Consider the following 18,649-nt stretch of genomic DNA (forward strand, 5'->3'; position numbering starts at 1 on the left):
GTTGGTCCTTTGTTTTCTTTCCCAAGGTTTGCAAGATAGATACCCAGATAATCATTTTTGGAGACTTTAGTCCACACTTGGTCTTAAGGATAAAAGTTGAAGAGCCAGAAAAATTGAAAATGAGACAGTTTGGAGAAAGCTTTAAAGTGCTGGGCATGTCCCTCCACCACCACCTGCCTGCTTGGGAAGAAAGGAGAGGGCATTTCATAAACTTGTGAAATCTACTGTGTGATGCTCTGTGAAGCCAGGTTCACTGGGAATTCTCGAGTCGAGACAGTGTCTAGCTGGTGATACTGATAGCAGATGGGGAAAAGTGATGGCATTCGAAATGGTCTGCTCTCAGGATTTCTGAAGACAAAAGAACGTGGACATGCTTCCAGGAGGCCAGGATCAAGACCAGGAACTTGGTCTAAAAGGGTTGCCTGGCTGGGATCCCCTGAAGGGCAGAGCAGCAGCAGCTGATGGTGAGAGAGCTCAAGATTTAATCTGTGACTGATCTCCAAAGAATCAACAGATGGCTAGGAAAGTTGGCTTAAAACATCTGTCATGGTCAGAGGAGAGCAATGCTCATTTTCTTTGGTTCTTGTCCTGTGAGAGCTGCCCCCACCTAATGCAACCCCGCTGGAGCCAGTGCAGCTGGCCGCCGAAGGCGGAGTGGGCCAGGTGAGGACATGGAGAACGAAGCTGCCCACCCATCCCTCCATCAGCGCACCGCAAAGGAAGGAAATTAACAGGCTGTGCAATTAGGTCTTCATCTCCACTTTTAAAACAATCTCAGTGAAAAATGACAAGGGTGAGACTGCAAAAGAACGGAAGGATTCACACTCTAAGAGCTTGAGTGAAAGAGCCATCTGAAAGAAACAGGAAAAAACGGTTTTTGATACGACTAAGAAGGTGAAAGAATAGAAACCAAAATGAAAAAGAAGACACTGAAAAAAACTAAACAGGTGATTGAATAATAATTGAATAATCTGGCAGGTAATCTAAAAAAACTCAGCTCAGTAAACTGAGAAAACATGTTCTTACTTGATTAATTTTTCTTTCAAGGAACAAGCAAAAACACCAGTGAGGAATTTTACTTTTTCCAGAAAATAAAATCTGTCTTATGACACAAAACAGCAACCACTTTTTCCTGGGAAGAAAGCCTTATAATCAGTCTTTTATTAAGAAAAAACTGTTATATATTAATATAGTCCGTGTATCTTAAAACATTTAGCAAAATTTGAGAGTGTCCTCTCATCAAAGAAATAGGATCAATGTTGTGGAACTTCAGGTGATTTAGAGTTAAAAACCTTTTTTGATTGCATATTCTTAACAAGAGTAGCAAACATGAAACGGTCTTTTGTAAAATTTTAGACTTAGAGAAAAGTTGTAAAAATAATATGAAGAATTTTTATGTACCTTTCATCCAAGCTTTCCAAATGTCAATATATTGCCATATTTTTCTCCCTGAGTAATTTTTCTGAATCATGTGAGAGTAAATTTGAGAGGTGATGCCTCTTTACCAGTGTATGCTGGAGTGTTTATTTATTTGAAAAGAGAAAAGACAGTCACAGGAATTCCCTGGCAGTCCAATGGTTAGGACTCGACACTTTCACTGCAGGGGGCGCCTGGATTCAATCCCTGGTCAGGAGTCTCAAGATCCTGAAAGCCACCACACAGCCAAAACAAAAGAAAATAAGATAATCTTATATAAAACTATATAATGATCAAACCCAGAAAATTTACACCTGCGATTCTATAGTCTACAGACCTCATTCAAATCTGCCTGTTCTGCTAATGACCTTTGTGGCAGAAGAAAGGAACTTCTTTTCTGGGTCTAAGATCCAACCCAGGATCTTAGTTATGTCTCTGTAGTTTCCTTTAACCTGACACAGTTTCTTGGTTCTCGTCTTCATGGCATGTTTTCAGAGTACAGGCCAATGATCTGTGTTTCTGTTCTTGATTGTGGGCTTTGTTTTTCCCTGATGTTTTCCCGTTAGTTTCAGGTTGTGCTCTTTTTTCAAAGAGTTGCCCTGAAATGAGCTGGGGTCCTCAGGGTATCGTGACAGGAGGCATGTGATAGCCCCACCCCATTGCTGATGCTGTGAAAGAAAAAAAATCTCTTAAGAAAGTAGAGGGCACATCATTTATTCAACATTCTCATTGTTTTAAAATTATATAAATAAATTGACCAAATACCACACTCTCCTTGTTGACGGGAGACCCCAAAATTATCCTGACCTCTAGCAGGAATTCAACAATGAATAAAACCATCCCCAGCTAGAATCTGCACATACAAGAGGACACCAGGAAAAGTGTACCCTCCCTACTCAGGGCAAGCATTCTGGAGACACCCCAGCCAAGTTACACCCAACAGGGACAGTGAATTAAGCTGCTAGAGGGCAAAAACGATGTTCTATTGATCATTCTGTTCTTCACTCAGCATAGAACGTGGCGCAGAATAGATCCTTAGCAAACGATTGTAAATAAGCCGTAAACCTCTTTCTGGCATCTGTACTAACAAACAAAAAGATTTTTCCCTTTTTGACTTTGCAAACACCTACCTGACTTCCCAGTTGGTGCCAGTGGTAAAGAACTCACCTGCCAGTGCAGGAGATGTGGGTTCAGTTCCTGGTCTGGAAGATTTCCTGGAGCATGGTATGGCAACCCAAGCCAGTATTCTTGCTGGAGAATCCCATAGACAGAAGCCTGGTGGTCTATGGTCCATGGGGTCGCAGAAAAGTCGGACCCTACTGAAGCAATTTTGTACGCATACATAGCACGCAACAATGACTTACTAGAAATAGGCGTTCAAAAAATATTGTGTTAGAAGAAGGAATCTCACTTGTAATTTGCTCCCAAGACCGTATTTCCAGAATAAAGTCTGTTTTATATTTAACAGCTATTTTTTAATATAAAAAAATAGCCTCAAGGGACCATGATAATAGCAGTATCACTTTGAGTTATTGGCAAATTTGGAAAGCTTAGGGTGTATTTTAAAGATGTACCTGGCTCCTAGGGTTCTAGTCCAAGGTAGGCTTTATTATAGATGTCTGTCCTGTGCCCTGTGGATTGGTGGGGTCCGCTCTTGTTCACACAAGGACCTCCACAAGGATCTGTTTGGCTCTTAATAGCCTGCAGTTAGAGTGTTATATCTGCCTTCCCTCACCAGAAATTGGCCCGATGTTAAACCCTTAAGCTCCAGGGAGGAAAAGGCCCAGTGTTCTGCAGCATTAAGGAACAAAGACAGCAGAGTTTATTTCAGGCATCTTGTGCTGACTTTTTTTCCTACAGGACCCTAAGACATGAGCTGATAAGCACTAAGGGTGTCTGTTCACCCAGGTTTTTATGCAGTGTAGTAGAGAACTCCTAAAATCAGAATTATTCTTTAAGACATAAAGAAATAATTAGTGCATCCCTCGTGGTAGGATTTCAGGCAACAGGGGAGGAGCTATTTTTGTGCCCTCTCTAGCATCTCACGAATCATAATGCTGCCCTTGTATGTAAGGCGCCTACCCTGCTGTGACTTGATGGGACACATGTAACTGGCCTGAATGGATAAGTCCAAATGTGACAGAAAATATCTCTGCCCCTGCTTCTCCCTCCCCGCCTCCTCTTTCTGTCCAGAGATGGCTTCAGTAAGTCATGGGCCAGGAGGAAAGGGAGCCTTTGCTTCAAAAGCTCCTGGCCATTCCGCTCTGTGGAAATGTCAGAAGAAAGGGCTGTCCAGCGCCAGAGAAAGGGGTGGTTCTCCTATCTCTCCTAGCTCATTAAACTCTCCATTCTCAAGCCTGGAAAAAACACCTAGTCCAACAACCATCTGATGAAAGAATCATGTATTTATTTATTCATTGCTTTATCCACTGGTGAACTGTTTGATATATTCATGCATGAATTCAGCATCTAGTGAGTAGCTGCTGTGGACCAGATAATGTGCCTGGAGAAGCTGAAATAAAAGGCGTAATTCAAGCACAACTGTTATTAATATAAGGTGATTTAAACAGGGGAGCACTTGGACAGGTCCTAAGCCTCCACGTGGAATATTTCTCCTGGTAGACTTTGCCTGGAACCTCAAAGGCCTGTATCTCCCAGCCTTTGGATGCTGTCCATTGATTCACAGGAAGTTCCCATCTTCAGACAGTCCCTATACCTACAGACAGAAACTGACCTCCCTGAGCCTCTGTCCCATAGGCCCTCTCTCTGGGCACCAGCAGGTGAGGCATCTCCCTGTTATTTAGTTGTTGGATCCTCACAGGATATGCATCTTGTTGGACTGGAGGAAGGCATATCCGTTTGGCCTCCCCTCATTGATTTATGCAAAAACATCTACAGACTTAAGAGCTACAGACTTAAGACTTGGTCTTAAGGCTCCAGAGAATTTCACCTACAGACATCGACACTTAGTTAACAGCTCCTGAAGTGAGCCATCAACCTGGAGTTTCTCTTTCTTCTTTGTTACATCCTGGCTCCTAATTTCCTTCACAGTCTCTTGGAATCCTCAGAAGGGAATTAACTTCCTTCATCTTCTGTTGCATAAGATTGACTATAGAACTTCATGAAGCAAGAGATCCTACCCACTGGCCTAAAGGGAGCAGCCTCTTCTGGGTTGAGTGGGCAGCTCCATATCCATTTCCCAGCCTCCCAGCCTCTTGTCAAGAGATGACAAGAACAAGAGGAAGACTCAGAAGTACCCAGATGCTTCCAAGAGTAAGTGGCTGACTTCCCCAGAGGGTGCTCCCAAGGAGGAGTTCAGAGAATGATGGCACATCAGTGACGAAAGGGACTTCAGAGAACTTCAACCCCTCCATGTTACAAACGAGGAAACAGAAACCCAGGTGGCACCAGTGGCAAAGAACCCACCTGCCAGTGCAGGAGACACAGGAGACATAGGTTCGATCCCAGGGTCAGAAAGATCCCCTGGAGGAGGAAATGGCAACCCACTCCACTATTCTTGCCTGGAGAATCCCATGGACAGAGGAGCCTGGCGGGCTACAGTCCATAGGGTTGCAAAGAGTCGGACACGACTAAGGCAACTTAGCACGCATGCATGAGAGAAACCCAAAAGACAGGTGATTTTCTTCAGGTGGACCCAGCTGGTGGGTGGACAGGATGCTCATCCCAAAGGTGGGATGAGCATTTCCTGAGCACTGGGGCAGACTCTCATCAGGTACAGCTCTACTCTGCCCTGGGGCCGCTGGTTGCCTTAGTAGAGACAACCGCCTTCCAGCTCACATGTGGACCCTGGATGTCTTGAGCTGACTTATTTGTTGGTCATATTCCTTTACTTCTACATTTAGAGTCAAAACCTGCACTGTCCAATGCGAGATCCACGTCCACGCGTGACTCTTAGGAACTTGAAAGTGTCTGGTCCAGGCTGAGACGGGCCAGACTTCTGAGGGTGAGTATGAAAAAAGAATGTAAAATAAACTTGATAATGTTTTTATGTTGATTATAGAAATGATAATATTTGGCACATACAAAATTAAAAGGCATATATTTTTTAAATTAATTTTTACTTTTTAATGTGACTACAAGAAAATTTTAAATGACATATGTGGCTTGCATGCTATTAATGATGGCCTAAAAAGTAAAAATCACTTATTTTTTTTTAAAAAACTTTTCAAAAAGTTAAGAAAAAACTCTTAAATGTAAAATGAACATGTGTCAAGGATTTTTAAAAACTCATTAATTAGGGAACCAATAAGATGTTATGACCAGTACAAAGAACACATAAAAAGCCAAGATGTTAGGAATTAACAATGATTGAATAATGAAATGTTAGGACACAATTGCTGGGTTAGATATAAAACCAGTGAAATCTTAAGGGTTATTTGTTCCACTCAACAGAAATTATCTGCATCTCTACTGGAAAAAAGTTTATAAACTAACAAGTAACTTCATTACATCTAGAACTTTTAATCAATAGGAAACAATGAGATGTTCTAAGTACATTCCACTAGAGCAGTCCTCCCAAAAGAAATAAAATTCAAACCACAGACATAATTTAAAACTTTTGATTAGCCATATTTAAAAAGGAGCTGAAGTTAACTTTTTTTTTTTGATTTTTTTTTTTGAAGTTAACTTTAGTAATAAATTTTATTTAACCCAATATATCTGAAATATTATCACTTCAACATGGAATCAACAGGAAACATTTTAATAAGCTATGTTGCAATTTTTTTCCATGCTGAGTCTATGAAGTCCAGTGTAGAGTTTCCACTTAACAGCACATCTCAATCCAGAGGCCACCATTCAAAAGCTCACAGGCAGAGTGGCTAGTGGCTATTGCATTGGGCAGAGCAATTCTAGACACTCTGGGGTGCTCTTTGACCTGCTATGATGTGAAAAGGTTGTGCCATCTTCATCTTCTCTGCCTTATTTCCACATGGTGGTTTTTATAGAGAGTACCCAGAGCTCCATATGAAATAGGTGGGCTCTGAGGATGTTTGGGATGGAAAAGTTTGTGCAGTGAATCTGAGCGTGGACTATGGATGATTGAATATGATGATACATGTCATATTTAGCTCAGTGTCCAGCACATAAGAGATGCCCCATAAGAACCAGTAGCCCCTCTGGCAAGGGAAGGAGTCATTCAGATGAGTCACCAGTACACAAAGCTTGGTAGAGACTCACCCCAGCCAGGGTTAAAGTACTGCTGGCTGAGAAACGCTTTTCAGAAACTTCCCCCATTTTTAGTGCTCACTCACCCAGAATTCTCTGCAGCCTCCATGGGGCTCAAACACGTTCAGTTCAGTTCAGTTGCTCAGTCGTGTCCGACTCTCTGAGACCCCATGGACTGCAGCATGCCAGGCCTCCCTGCCCATCACCAACTCCCGGAGTTTACTCAAACTCATGTCCATTGAGTCAGTGATGCCATCCAACCACGTTAGCTTCCTCCTTCTTATCCCTAGAAAGGCTGAAAAGGGGAAATGCAGCTTCAAAACTCTTGCAGGCAAGTGAAGTCCCCTCAAACCCAAGCAGCAGCCAGAAGGAACAGCTGTGCTGTGCACTCCACAGGTGGCCTGGAGGTGAAAACCAGTTCGGACCCAGCCCTCAGAGCTGACTCATTCCTCAGTCTGAGAACCGTTCACTTGGTAAAAGAAGAAGTGAGGGCAGGGGAGCCTGATAAGAGAGGGCCACAACCTTCAGTAAAAATGCAGATGCTTGAAAAGCTTTCATAATAGTTAAAGACAGGTGTGATATTCAGCCTTGAATGCTGGATTCAAGCATCAGGTTCAAGCACCAGTCCAGCTGTTGACAGCCACTGCCTGTTCTAATAGGCTGGCAGCCAGGCCTTTCCAGTTAAGATGTTATTATTCAAATAGTATCTCTAGATGGAGGCACGCTTTATTGAACCTCTCAAGATGCTTCATGATACCAAAAGGAACTTATGGTCCTTCACTCATACTACTTCCTTGCCCTCTCTCTTCCTTGCCATCTCTCTTCTCCTCTCTTCTCCACTAGATTCAACATCGACAGACAAGCCTGCTACTTCCCTGTAGCTTGCCTGGCCCTTGGAAGAGAGACTTTCCAATACTATGCACTCTGTTGATCGGACCAGAGATGGTCAGCTGAGCCCCAAACAGTTGACCAGTGATTGGCTAGTGAGTTGGGTATCCTGGATTGGACAACTGAGCTAGATCAATCATTCTAGAATTCAAACGAATTCTGTACCTTGTGGTCAGGTAGTGACAAAGCAAATAAAAACAAAGCAAATCAGAAACGGTACTAGAAGTTTATCTGGATTCTGGGCTTGGAGCCTATGGCAGCAGTCTGGGGGCTCATTTACAGGCTGATGAGCACACAGAGAAGCTGATCTACAGAGAAAAAGGAAGAGATGTACAGAGGGAGTCAGAAATGAGAGAGAGTGAGGGATGGAGGAAGGGAGGGAAGGGAGGAGTAGGAGAGAGAGAATGAAAAAGAGGCGGGCTCTTCTGGTAGTTCAGAGGATGGTTTCCAGGTGGTTCCTGCCAATGCAGGAGACACGGGTTTGATCCCTGATGTGGGAAGATCCCACATGCTGTGGAGCAACGAAGCCCGTGCATCTACTGAGCCTGCGCTCTAGAGCCCGGGAGCTGCAACTACTGAGCCCATGCACCCTGGAGCTGTGCTGTGTAACGAGAGAGGGCACCACAGGGAGGAGCCTGAGCCAGGCAGCCAGAGTAGCCCCCACTCGCCACAACTAGAGAAAAAGGCCTGCGCAGCAATGAAGACCCAGCACAGCCAAAAATAATTTAAAAAAAAAATTTTTTTTTTTCAAAAAGAGAGAGACCATGTGTCTCCTCTGTTCTTTCCAGTGTTCCATTTCAGATCGATGACCCTGGGCTACATAACTCATTTCCTGGCTTAGGTTCCAGGAGATCCCTCAGCCCCTCATTTGAAGAGATTTCTATTCCTTGAAGTCAGATCAGCCTTGGCTAGGATATTATTCTTTGAGGCTCAGATTGAGTTCCGCCTCATGCAAGGACCGCTCCCCCACCCCAACCCGCCCACCACCCTTCCCAATTCCACTGTTCTTGGCTGTTTCCTCTCTAGGTCCGAGGCTCCTCCAAGTCAGAGGCTTATCCTATGTTTCTTTGTATTCTCAGCACCCAGCACTGAGCTCACTAAATATCTGTTGCCCCATAGATGATTGAGAAAATTAAGCATATCTTAATGTTTTCCATCTCCAGTAAAAAATTCTTACCTTTGCATGGCTTTTGTAGCTTATAGAACCCGTTCATCCCCAGGCTTCTAGCTCATAGATGACCTGGTCAACCTGACTGTGTTCTTCTAGAATGACACAGACTTAGTTAGAGCTGACTGCTGCAGAGGGCTTCTGAGGCCCCTCTCACGTGGGCTATGGAGCAGTTCAGTGACCTGCCTGACGTCACACAGTTGGTGACATGACTGACACTGGAAGATGGGTCTTCTGACCTCGAATCGGGATATTTCCTGTACTTGTAATCTGAATCCTTGCATTTATCTCCACCTTAATGGAATTTAGGCTGTGACGATCACCCTGAAATGCTAAGACTATCCTTGAAGAAGGCTTTTTCAGTCCCGCCTCTGAGCGTTCTCACCTTGCTCCGAGGACTGCCTGCTTAGCAAATCTAGGGCAAGGCTTTAAAAGGACATCATCAGCTCTCTAGGAACTGGGGCGGCTCTGCCCTCTCAAAGCAGCACTTGGCTCCCTGGTTGCTCTCCCCAGCTATAACCCTGCACAAAACCATAGTAACCAGGCCTCTGAGCTCCACGCTCTCCCCATTCCCCAGAATCCCTCCTCAGCTCATCCATTTCATTACCAAAGCAGTCCCCATGATTCCCTCATCTTGGTACCACTGAGAATGCTGGATGAAGCATCCACGCTCCAGAAGCAAGCTTCACCCTTCCTTGCTTCTATTAGCCACTCCTCCCCACCTCCCAGCAGTAACACGTGGGATGTCTAGTTCTCAAAATGTTACCCTTTAGTCAATATGCGCTTGATAAAAGAACAATTCTCTACAGCATTTTGAGTGGAATCTCCAAATTTTAGATGCTTCAAATTAGTGGCTTTTCCCCTGTATATAAGACATTTACGATACTAGGAATATATATACTAAACCAGCAGTCTGTGTACATCCCAATAACTAATGCAATTAAAACCATTTTAGCATTTTGGAAACGCTATTGAGTTTGTCAAAGAAAATGACTTATTCTACACTGTCCTCCATGACAGGCCAGTATGTGTCATTTCTGACAAATGAAAAATATTCTTTGAAGCTCTATACAAGGGGGAAAAAAATCCCCAAATTATGAGAAACACTTTTTTATGCTCCACAAAAACAACCAGCTCTTATTTTTTATTAATTGATGTGAATTCATGTTACACAGTGTCAATCATTTCAGAGTGAACGATTCAGTGTCACTTAGCACGTTCAGAAAGTTGTGTAAGTATCACCCCTGTCTAGTTCCAAGCCATTTTCATCCCTCCAAAAGGAAATAGAATGTCCATTGAACACCTGCTCCCTTCTGCCCCTGGCAACCACCAATCTGCTTTCTGTCTCCACAGGTTTACCAATTCTGGACACTTCATATATTGAATCACAATACCTTCGATTGTAGATCCCCTGCCATTTCATAGAAGAGACCTGAGAGGTTAAGGGACTGTCCCAGGGCCAGGGAGCACCAAGCACCAAGCCCCTGGCCCCACCGCCTCGCTATGGTGCTTCTGAAGCTCACTCTCTTCTTGGCTCCTGCCTTTGTCCATTCAGGCTAGAGAAACAAAATACCAGAGACTGGGTAGCTTATAAACAACAGGGATATATTTATCAGGGTCTGGACTGAGACCAGGTGCAGGCATGTCAGGTGAGGCCCCTCTTCCAGGATCAGGCTCCTGTGTCCTCACGTGGCGGAACAGGCCACAGAGCTGTGGGGGATCTTTTCTGGGTCAGTATCATTCAGGAGGGCTCCAGCCTCATACCCTAAGCACCTCCCAAAGCCCCGCCTCCTGATACCACCACCTTAGGGGTTAGGAGTCAATAAATGAGGGTATGGCAACCCACTTCAGTATTATTGCCTAAAAAATCCCATGGAGAGAGGAGTCTGGCAGGCTACAGTCCATGGGGTCACAGAGGCAGACACGACTGAATGACTAACAACACAACAAAATGCCTATCTCAGTACCCAAATCTCAGGTCCTCTGTGAAGGCTCCCGATGCCCCCACGTAAAATTCAGAGCTGGTTCCTGTGGGTCCCTGGGGTGTCTGCTGGTCCTTTGCTGTCGCCTTTGCCATCCCATCTGAGCATCTCCAAGACTCAGCCCCAGTGCGTGCATGTGCGCTCAGTCATGCCCAACTCCTTGCAACCCCAGGGACTGCAGCCGCCAGACTCCTCTGTTCATGGCGTTTTCCAGGCAAGAATACTGGAGTGGGCTGTGGTTGAGATCTTCCTGACCTGGCCTTTAGCCTGCAGTACCTGCCCCAAGGCAGCTGCACCCTCACCCCAGCCCCTAGGTCCAGCTCCCCGGACAGTGTTCCAGATACCCAGCAGGTCATGGTGCCCTGGGCCAGATGAGACAGTTCTGAAAGGCACTCTGTGCAGGCGTTTGAGCACCTTACCCAGGCGGGAGACTATGCTGGGCCCTCAAGTTTCACCAACAGACCACAGAGGCTTTATCTGCCCTGTGTCAGTCAGTTCAGTGCAGTCGCTCAGTTGTGTCTGACTCTTTGCGACCCCGTGAATCGCAGTACGCCAGGCTTCCCTGTCCATCACCAACTCCTGGAGTTCACTCAAACTCATGTCCATTGAGTCCGTGATGCCATTCAGCCATCTCATCCTCTGTCGTCCCCTTCTCCTCCTGCCCCCAATCCCTCCCAGCATCAGGGTCTTTTTCAGTGAGTCAACTCTTCGCTTGACGTGGCCAAAGTCCTGGAGTTTCAGCTTCAACATCAGTCCTTCCAAAGAACACCCAGGGCTGATCTTTAGAATGGACTGATTGGATCTCTTTTAGTCCAAGGGACTCTCAGGAGTCTTCTCCAACACCACAGTTCAAAAGCATCAATTCTTCGGCACTCAGCTTTCTTCACAGTCCAACTCTCACATCCATAAATGACCACTGGAAAAACCATAGCCTTGACTAGACGGACCTTTGTTGGCAAAGTAATGTCTCTGCTTTTGAATATGCTATCTAGGTTGGTCATAACTTTCCTTCCAAGGAGTAAGCGTCTTTTAATTTCATGGCTGCAGTCACCATCTGCAGTGATTTTGGAGCCCAAAAAAATAAAGTCTGTCACTGTTTCCACTGTTTCCCCATCTATTTGCCATGAAGTGATGGGACCAGATGCTGTGATCTTTGTTTTCTGAATGTTGAGCTTTAAGCCAACTTTTTCACTCTCCACTTTCACTTTCATCAAGAGGCTTTTGAGTTCCTCTTCACTTTCTGCCATAGGGTGGTGTCATCTGCATATCTGAGGTTATTGATATTTCTCCCGGCAATCTTGATTTCAGCTTGTGCTTCTTCCAGCCCAGCAGCCCTGTGTAGCTTCCAGGAAAAACAGATATCACTATGTATCGCATGTACTGATCTTCGCCTGTCCTCCTTGAATCACAGAGATGAAGAACTTGTAAATACTTAGTTCAGTGCATGTCCATTCCAGGCGAGAGACGAAAGTGCCAGAGAGCTAAGTGATTTGGTCAAAGCTACTCCAATTGTAGGTGGGGGCTGGGCTGGTACACGGATTCTTTGAGAACTAGTTCTGTGCTTGCTCTGGTGGCTACCCTAGAGACTGAGAAAATCGAGGGTTTTCTTTTTTTTCTCTTAACATCTGAGATAACAAGAGCTTTGTAGCAAATACACTTTCTTTATGTTGATTATCCCCCTAATTGATGCTCTGTGCGATTCAGCAGTTTAGCTGGGCTGGTGCCTGCACACGCCAGAGGATCAGAAGGGGTCTGGGCTGTGTAGAAGCTGATGAGACTAGCAATAGTGACCCAGGCACTCTATTGTTCAAAAACCCTGGCTTTCAGGGTTGAGGTGTCAACCTGAGAGTACTCTGGAGCCAGTTGGGTGCCAATAGGCACAGAGTTCTGGGAGTGAGCTGGGATGCCCCTGTGGTGAGCCGAGGAAACAGACAGAATACAGAGTCTGCTATCTGAAGAAGGACAGGAATCAGGGCAGAGATCTGGTGTAAAGGGCTCTGTTACAGGTTGAATTGTGTCCCTCAAGAAGGTATTGAAGTTATAAGTCCCGACACACCTGTGAATGCAGACTTATTTGGTAGTAGAGTCTTTTTTTTTTGGCTGCTTCTTTTTTTCCAGTTTTATTGAGATATAATTGACATATAACATTGCGTAAATTTAAGGTGTACAACAAACATAGGCAGTATACTAAAAAGCAGAGACATCACTGCTGACAATGGTCCATATAATCAAAGCTATGGTTTTTCCAGTAGTCATGTACAGATGTGAGAGTTGGACCAAAAAGAAGACTGAGCGCCAAATAATTGATGCTTTTGAACTGTGGTGCTGGAGAAGACTTTTGAGAGTCCCTTGGACAGCAAGGAGATCCATCCAGTTCATCCTAGAGGAAATCAGTCCTGAATATTCATTGGAAGGACTGATGCTGAAGCGGAAGTTCCAATACTTTGGCCACCTGATGTGAAGAGCTGATTCATTGGAAAAGACCCTGATATTAGGAAAGATTGAAGGCAGGAGGAGAAGGAGATGACAGAGGGTGAGATGGCTAGATGGCATCACTGATTCAGTGGACATGAGTTTGAGCAAGGTCTGAGAGATGGTGATGGACAGGGAAGTCTGGTGTGCTGCAGTCCATGGGGCTGCAGAGAGTTGGACACGACTGAGCGACTGAACAACAGACAACAACAAGGAGTGCATGTGTTGATCTGATGCACTTCTCTATTTCAAACTGAGGTAACCAGATATTTTCGACCCTTATTTGGACAATTATTTAGAAATAGAATCATCGAATGGATAATCAAGTTGTGGTCATTAGAGGACACCCAATATGACTGGTGTCCTTATAAAAAGGGGAAATATGGATGTGGAGACAGACCCACTCCCACAGAGAATACCAGCTGAAATAAAGGTAGATATTGGGATGGCACAGGAAATGCCAAAGAGTGCCAGCAAACCACCCCCAGCAAGGAGAGCATCGTGGAACAGAGCCTCCCTCAGAATCCTCAGACAGAGCCACCTTCCTGACACCTCGATCACAGACTACTAGCCTCGAGAACTGAGGCAATAGACCTCTGTGGTTTAAGTCACCCAGATTGTGGTACAGCTGACACTTGAACAACACAGGTTTGAACTGGGTGGGACCCCTTATATGTGGATTTGTTTGAAGAGCAAATACAGTAGGAAACGATCCCAGTTGGTTGATCCTTGGATACAAAATGGCATGTACAGGAGGCTGACTATAGGATTTTGGATCCTGGAACCAATCTCCTCTGGGAACTGAGGCTCGACTGTATTTGTTACATCAGCCCTAGCAACCTAGTACAGGCTCCAACTGCAAGCGGACAAGAGGGAGCAGATTAGAGTCGGGGCTGGATGCTGCTTGAGAAATACCCAGAGTCCTAGAGGAGCCCCTGGTGGTTCACACATAAAGAACATTGCGAGGGAAGGGGGTGGAGGGATAAATTGGGAGATTGGGATTGACCCGTACACACAACTATATATAAAATAAATAACTAATAAGGACATACTGTATAGCACAGGGAACTCTACTTAATATTCTATATTGACCAATATGGGAAAATAACCTAAAAGAGTGGCTATATGTATATGCATAACTGATTCACTTCACTGTACTGCAGAAACTAACACAATATTGTAAATCAAATATTCTCCAATTAAAAAAAAAATCAGCGGGCAAGCTCATGATTCTAGATAAGTTCTCCTGCTGCTTCCAGACCTGGTCAGGGAGAGTCCTAGACCCTTTGAAAACCTGGATCTCTTCACCATCTCTGCCCACAGGGGCCTTGAGCATCTCTGAAAATCAGAGATGTCTCCGCTTTGTTAGATTCAGAATCAATTCAAATTGCTGTCAGCTTGTCTTCCACCTGTCAACTCCAGCCAGAGCATCACATATTTCCCATCAATAATTCAATTATATCAGCGATGGAGGCTCCAGGGTGTCCCCGAGGAGCCAGCGAGCACCATTCATTATTAAGTTCCAGCCCGGATGCCTTCTCCCTGACTCCTTCTCCCTTCCTCTCTCAGCCGTCCCTTTTCACCTTCTTTTTCTGCTCCTTTCTCTGAGGCTGCTCCCCATCATCTGGTGTGGATACCTTTCAGATTTTGAACAGTTTCCCACGTCTGTATGTGGTCACGAACACAGGCAGGGATGCAAAAATCTAAGAGGAAAGATGTAGTTAAGAATTCTTCCAATTCTTCATCCCGCTTAAAAAGGTTTTTGATTGAGTGTAGGAACATTGATAAGTGTTTGCTCGTTTGTTGCTCTTCCCCCGACCCAAGATCCTGGTGAATTGTTCAAACAGGGCATCTTGGCAGGGAAGCTGGGAAAAAGGACCACGAGGTTCCTTCTGATGGCTCCTTTGCACCCGCTGATTGCCTGGGAGCCACTGGTTTGGGGAGTGGTGGAGAAGAGCAAGTCAGGTGAGTGGGCTGTGCAGCAGCCAGGGGAGAGAAGCAGAGTCAGGAGAAAGGGACCGGCTGAGGACTAGCTGGTTCCCGCCTGGCTCCTTGAGCAGGACAGAGCCTTTGTTAAGGGGGTGAGGACAAGCAGTGAAGCGACTGGCTTCATCAGAGACGGTGAGGTTCTGGGATCCTCCACACCAGAGATTAGTGGCTGAGACAAGCCCTGGGACAGCGTCGGTGACAAGGCCAGACAGCAGTGGCAATGGCGAGACAGCGCTCAGTGGCAATGAGCAAAACTGAGTGGGATTTGGAACCTAAGAGGAGTAACACTGCACAGTCCATGGTGACTGCTGCCAGCAGACAGTCTGGCTTGAGGGCACATGTGGACTCCTAGTGGAGAAGGCAATGGCAGCCCACTCCAGTATCCTTGCCTGGAGAATCCCCGTGGACAGAAGAACCTGGGAGGCTACAGTCCACGGGGTTGCAAAGAGTCGGACACAACTAAGTAACTAGCACACACACACACATCTGCGCTCCTAGAAGCAACCAGGAGAGTGAAGCAGAGTGACGGCCAGGGCAAGGCCTGTGGGCTTTCAGTCAGGCAGCTGGCAGCTCAGGGCCTCTGCATTTTGGAGATGGATGTTAATCTGATCTCTTTGGAATTCACAGTCTGTGAAAGCCTGCAACATGCAACTTAGAGTCTAAATATAGGGTGATTTAAAAAAAAAAACAATTGTTGGTCACTTTCAAATATTTATTATTCAGTGTTTGAGTGATCTGAGACTAGGAAACAAAATGACCCAAGCTTTAATGGCTTAAAGCAACCATGTTTATTTTGCTCATGATTTTGTAGGTCAGGAATTTGAGGGAGGGTTCTCTATCTCTGTTCTACACAATGTTGTCTGGGACAGCTAGAGGACCCAGGCCTGAGAGAGCTTTTCACTCTTGTGTCCAGCCCATTCGGTACCCCTCGGTCTCTCTCTCCCCATGTAATGTCTCATCTTCCAGGTCCTGTGCACACAGCTTGACCTTACAGCATGGGCGTCTCAGGGAAGCAGCATTTCTTACAGGGAGACTAGTTTCCAAGAGGCAGAATGTAGAGCATGCCAAGCCAATTAAGGGCCACAAGAAGAACAGGCACCAGGTCATTTCCACTGTGTGGCCTTGATCAAAACAGGCACGGAGTCTTTCCAGGCAAAAGGAGAGGAGAAATAGACTCCACCACCTGATCAAGTACAGCAAGTTCTCATCAAAGAAGAGCATGTGGAATAATCTGGCCACCTTTGGAAAATTCAACATCCCACAATAACTATGTTATGTGTGAACATATAATTAAAATTAATTTGAGAAAAATCACGGTTATCTCTATAATCAATATGCACACCTTGTGTCACCTGGTATGCATCAATTCGACAGTCTTATGCACCCCAGACACCTTGGAGCGCGTCACCATCAGTGGTGGAAGGGACAGACGGGATGCATTCTTCCGTTTTCTAGAGGCCGTGAGGAAGAGGGTCACAACTATGGCGTTTCTGATTGTCACCACTAGGGGCAAGGGAGCTCTCTGGGTTCTCTTTAATTAGTTAGTTCTGTCACTCAATCATGTCCGACTCTTTGTGACCCCATGAATCGCAGCACTCCAGGCCTCCCTGTCCATCACCAACTCCTGGAGTTCACTCAAACTCACGTCCATTGAGTCCGTGATGCCATCCAGCCATCTCATCCTCTGTCATCCCGTTTTTCTCCTGCTAACAATCCCTCCCAGCATCAGAGTCTTTTCCAATGAGTCAACTCTTCGCATGAGGTGGCCAAACTACTGGAGTTTCAGCTTTAGCATCATTCCTTCCAAAGAACACCCAGGGCTGATCTCCTTTAGAATGGACTGGTTGTATCTCCTTGCAGTTTATGGGACTCTCAAGAGTCTTCTCCAACACCACAGTTCTCCTTACTAGGCCACTAATCTCATTTGTGAGGGCTCCACCCTTACTACATAATGACCTCTCAAGGCTCTACCTCCTAATACCATCACCCCTGGGGTTAGGACTTCAACATATGAATTCTGAGAGGACACAAACATTCAGACCATAACACATGTTCATTCTTAAAGAGTCAAGACCCATAAATCAAAATTTTGGGGAGTGCAAAAATTTTGTCTGTGTGAAATGAGTGAACATAATGACTTCAGAAAACTCATAAGTCTATCAGACTCCCACCCCTTCCAATTGCAACCCCCAAAGCAAAACAATAACCCCCAAAAAACACTGTTGTCTAATGGGTAACACTAATAGTCACTCATACAAGGCTTTTTCCTAGTGTGTAGGGTCTTTGCACTGATTGTCACCTGACTTTGATTTTCCCTAGGAAGGATGTCCAGAGAAGGCAATGGCAACCCACTCCAATACTCTTACCTGGCAAATCCCATGGACGGAGGAGCCTGGTAGGCTGCAGTCCATGGGGTCGCAGAGTCGGACATGACTGAAGCAACTCAGCAGCAGCAGCAGCAGCAGCAGGAAGGATGTCACTTGGGATGAAGGCAGAGTCCCATCACATGAAGCTCTTAGGGTCCTGGAGAGGCTGTTTTCTACTCATGCCCCACTTGGAGAGACTTTAAACTACTCATTATTTTCCAGGCCTGCATGACATAATGGGGAGATAGCTGTGTACAATTTTAAAGTGTCTTCAGTGTTCTCAGGAAAGGCTACTTAATAATTAGCCAACTACTTATTTTCCCTTTAATCTCTTAATTACCTTTTTATACCAGAGGCAGGAGGAGGACTGGTAGCCAAACAAGCCCAACAGGTGGAAGAAATATTAGGATGAGAAGAAAAAATTAGCCTGTCAAAATGAGGCAGAGAGACAGGGTCAACACAGGGAGCTAAAAGCTGCCCCAGTCCGCAGAGGGAGGGGCCAGATGGAAGCATCAGGGAGCAGAGATGTGAAGAAGGAATCTGACCCTTTTAGCAAAAAGTTCTCCAGAAAATGTATACTTTCCTATCTTAGTATGTGAACAGTACTGAAAATAATGGAATCACTAATGGTTGACTCATCCTTAGAAAACCTACACCAGCCTGCAATTATACTCTCATTTCTGAACTCATTGGAATAATGGCTTCCACCTCCACTGGTCTGAGTACTGCATGAGACAAAATCTGGGTTAGGTTTGCTCACCATGGTAACCCCAGAGGCTAGCAAGATGCTCGGCACATGAAGCTCTTAGAATAGCGCCTGGGAAGTACCAGTGAGTATAAAAATGTTGGCTATCATAATCATTATTGTTCATATAAGCTAGAAAATGGTTTTGGGTAAATCTCTGATCTGAGTTTGCAATGCTTTGCTCTTTTTAAAAGAATTCAGCCTAAACTAACCAATAGTTTCTGAAAGTCATGCTGTTTTTTTTTTAACTTTTAATTTTGTATTGGCATACAGCTGGTTAACAATGTTGTGATGATTTCAGGTGAACAGCAAAGGGACACAGCCACACACACACATGCATCCCTTCTCCCCCAAGCTCCCCTTCCATCCAAGCTGCCACTACCATTGAGCAGAGCTCCATGTGCTGTACACTACATATTTATCCATTTTAAATATA

The sequence above is a fragment of the Bos javanicus genome, chromosome 14 (genome assembly GCF_032452875.1).
Source record: "Bos javanicus breed banteng chromosome 14, ARS-OSU_banteng_1.0, whole genome shotgun sequence".
Taxonomy (NCBI): Eukaryota; Metazoa; Chordata; class Mammalia; order Artiodactyla; family Bovidae; genus Bos; species Bos javanicus.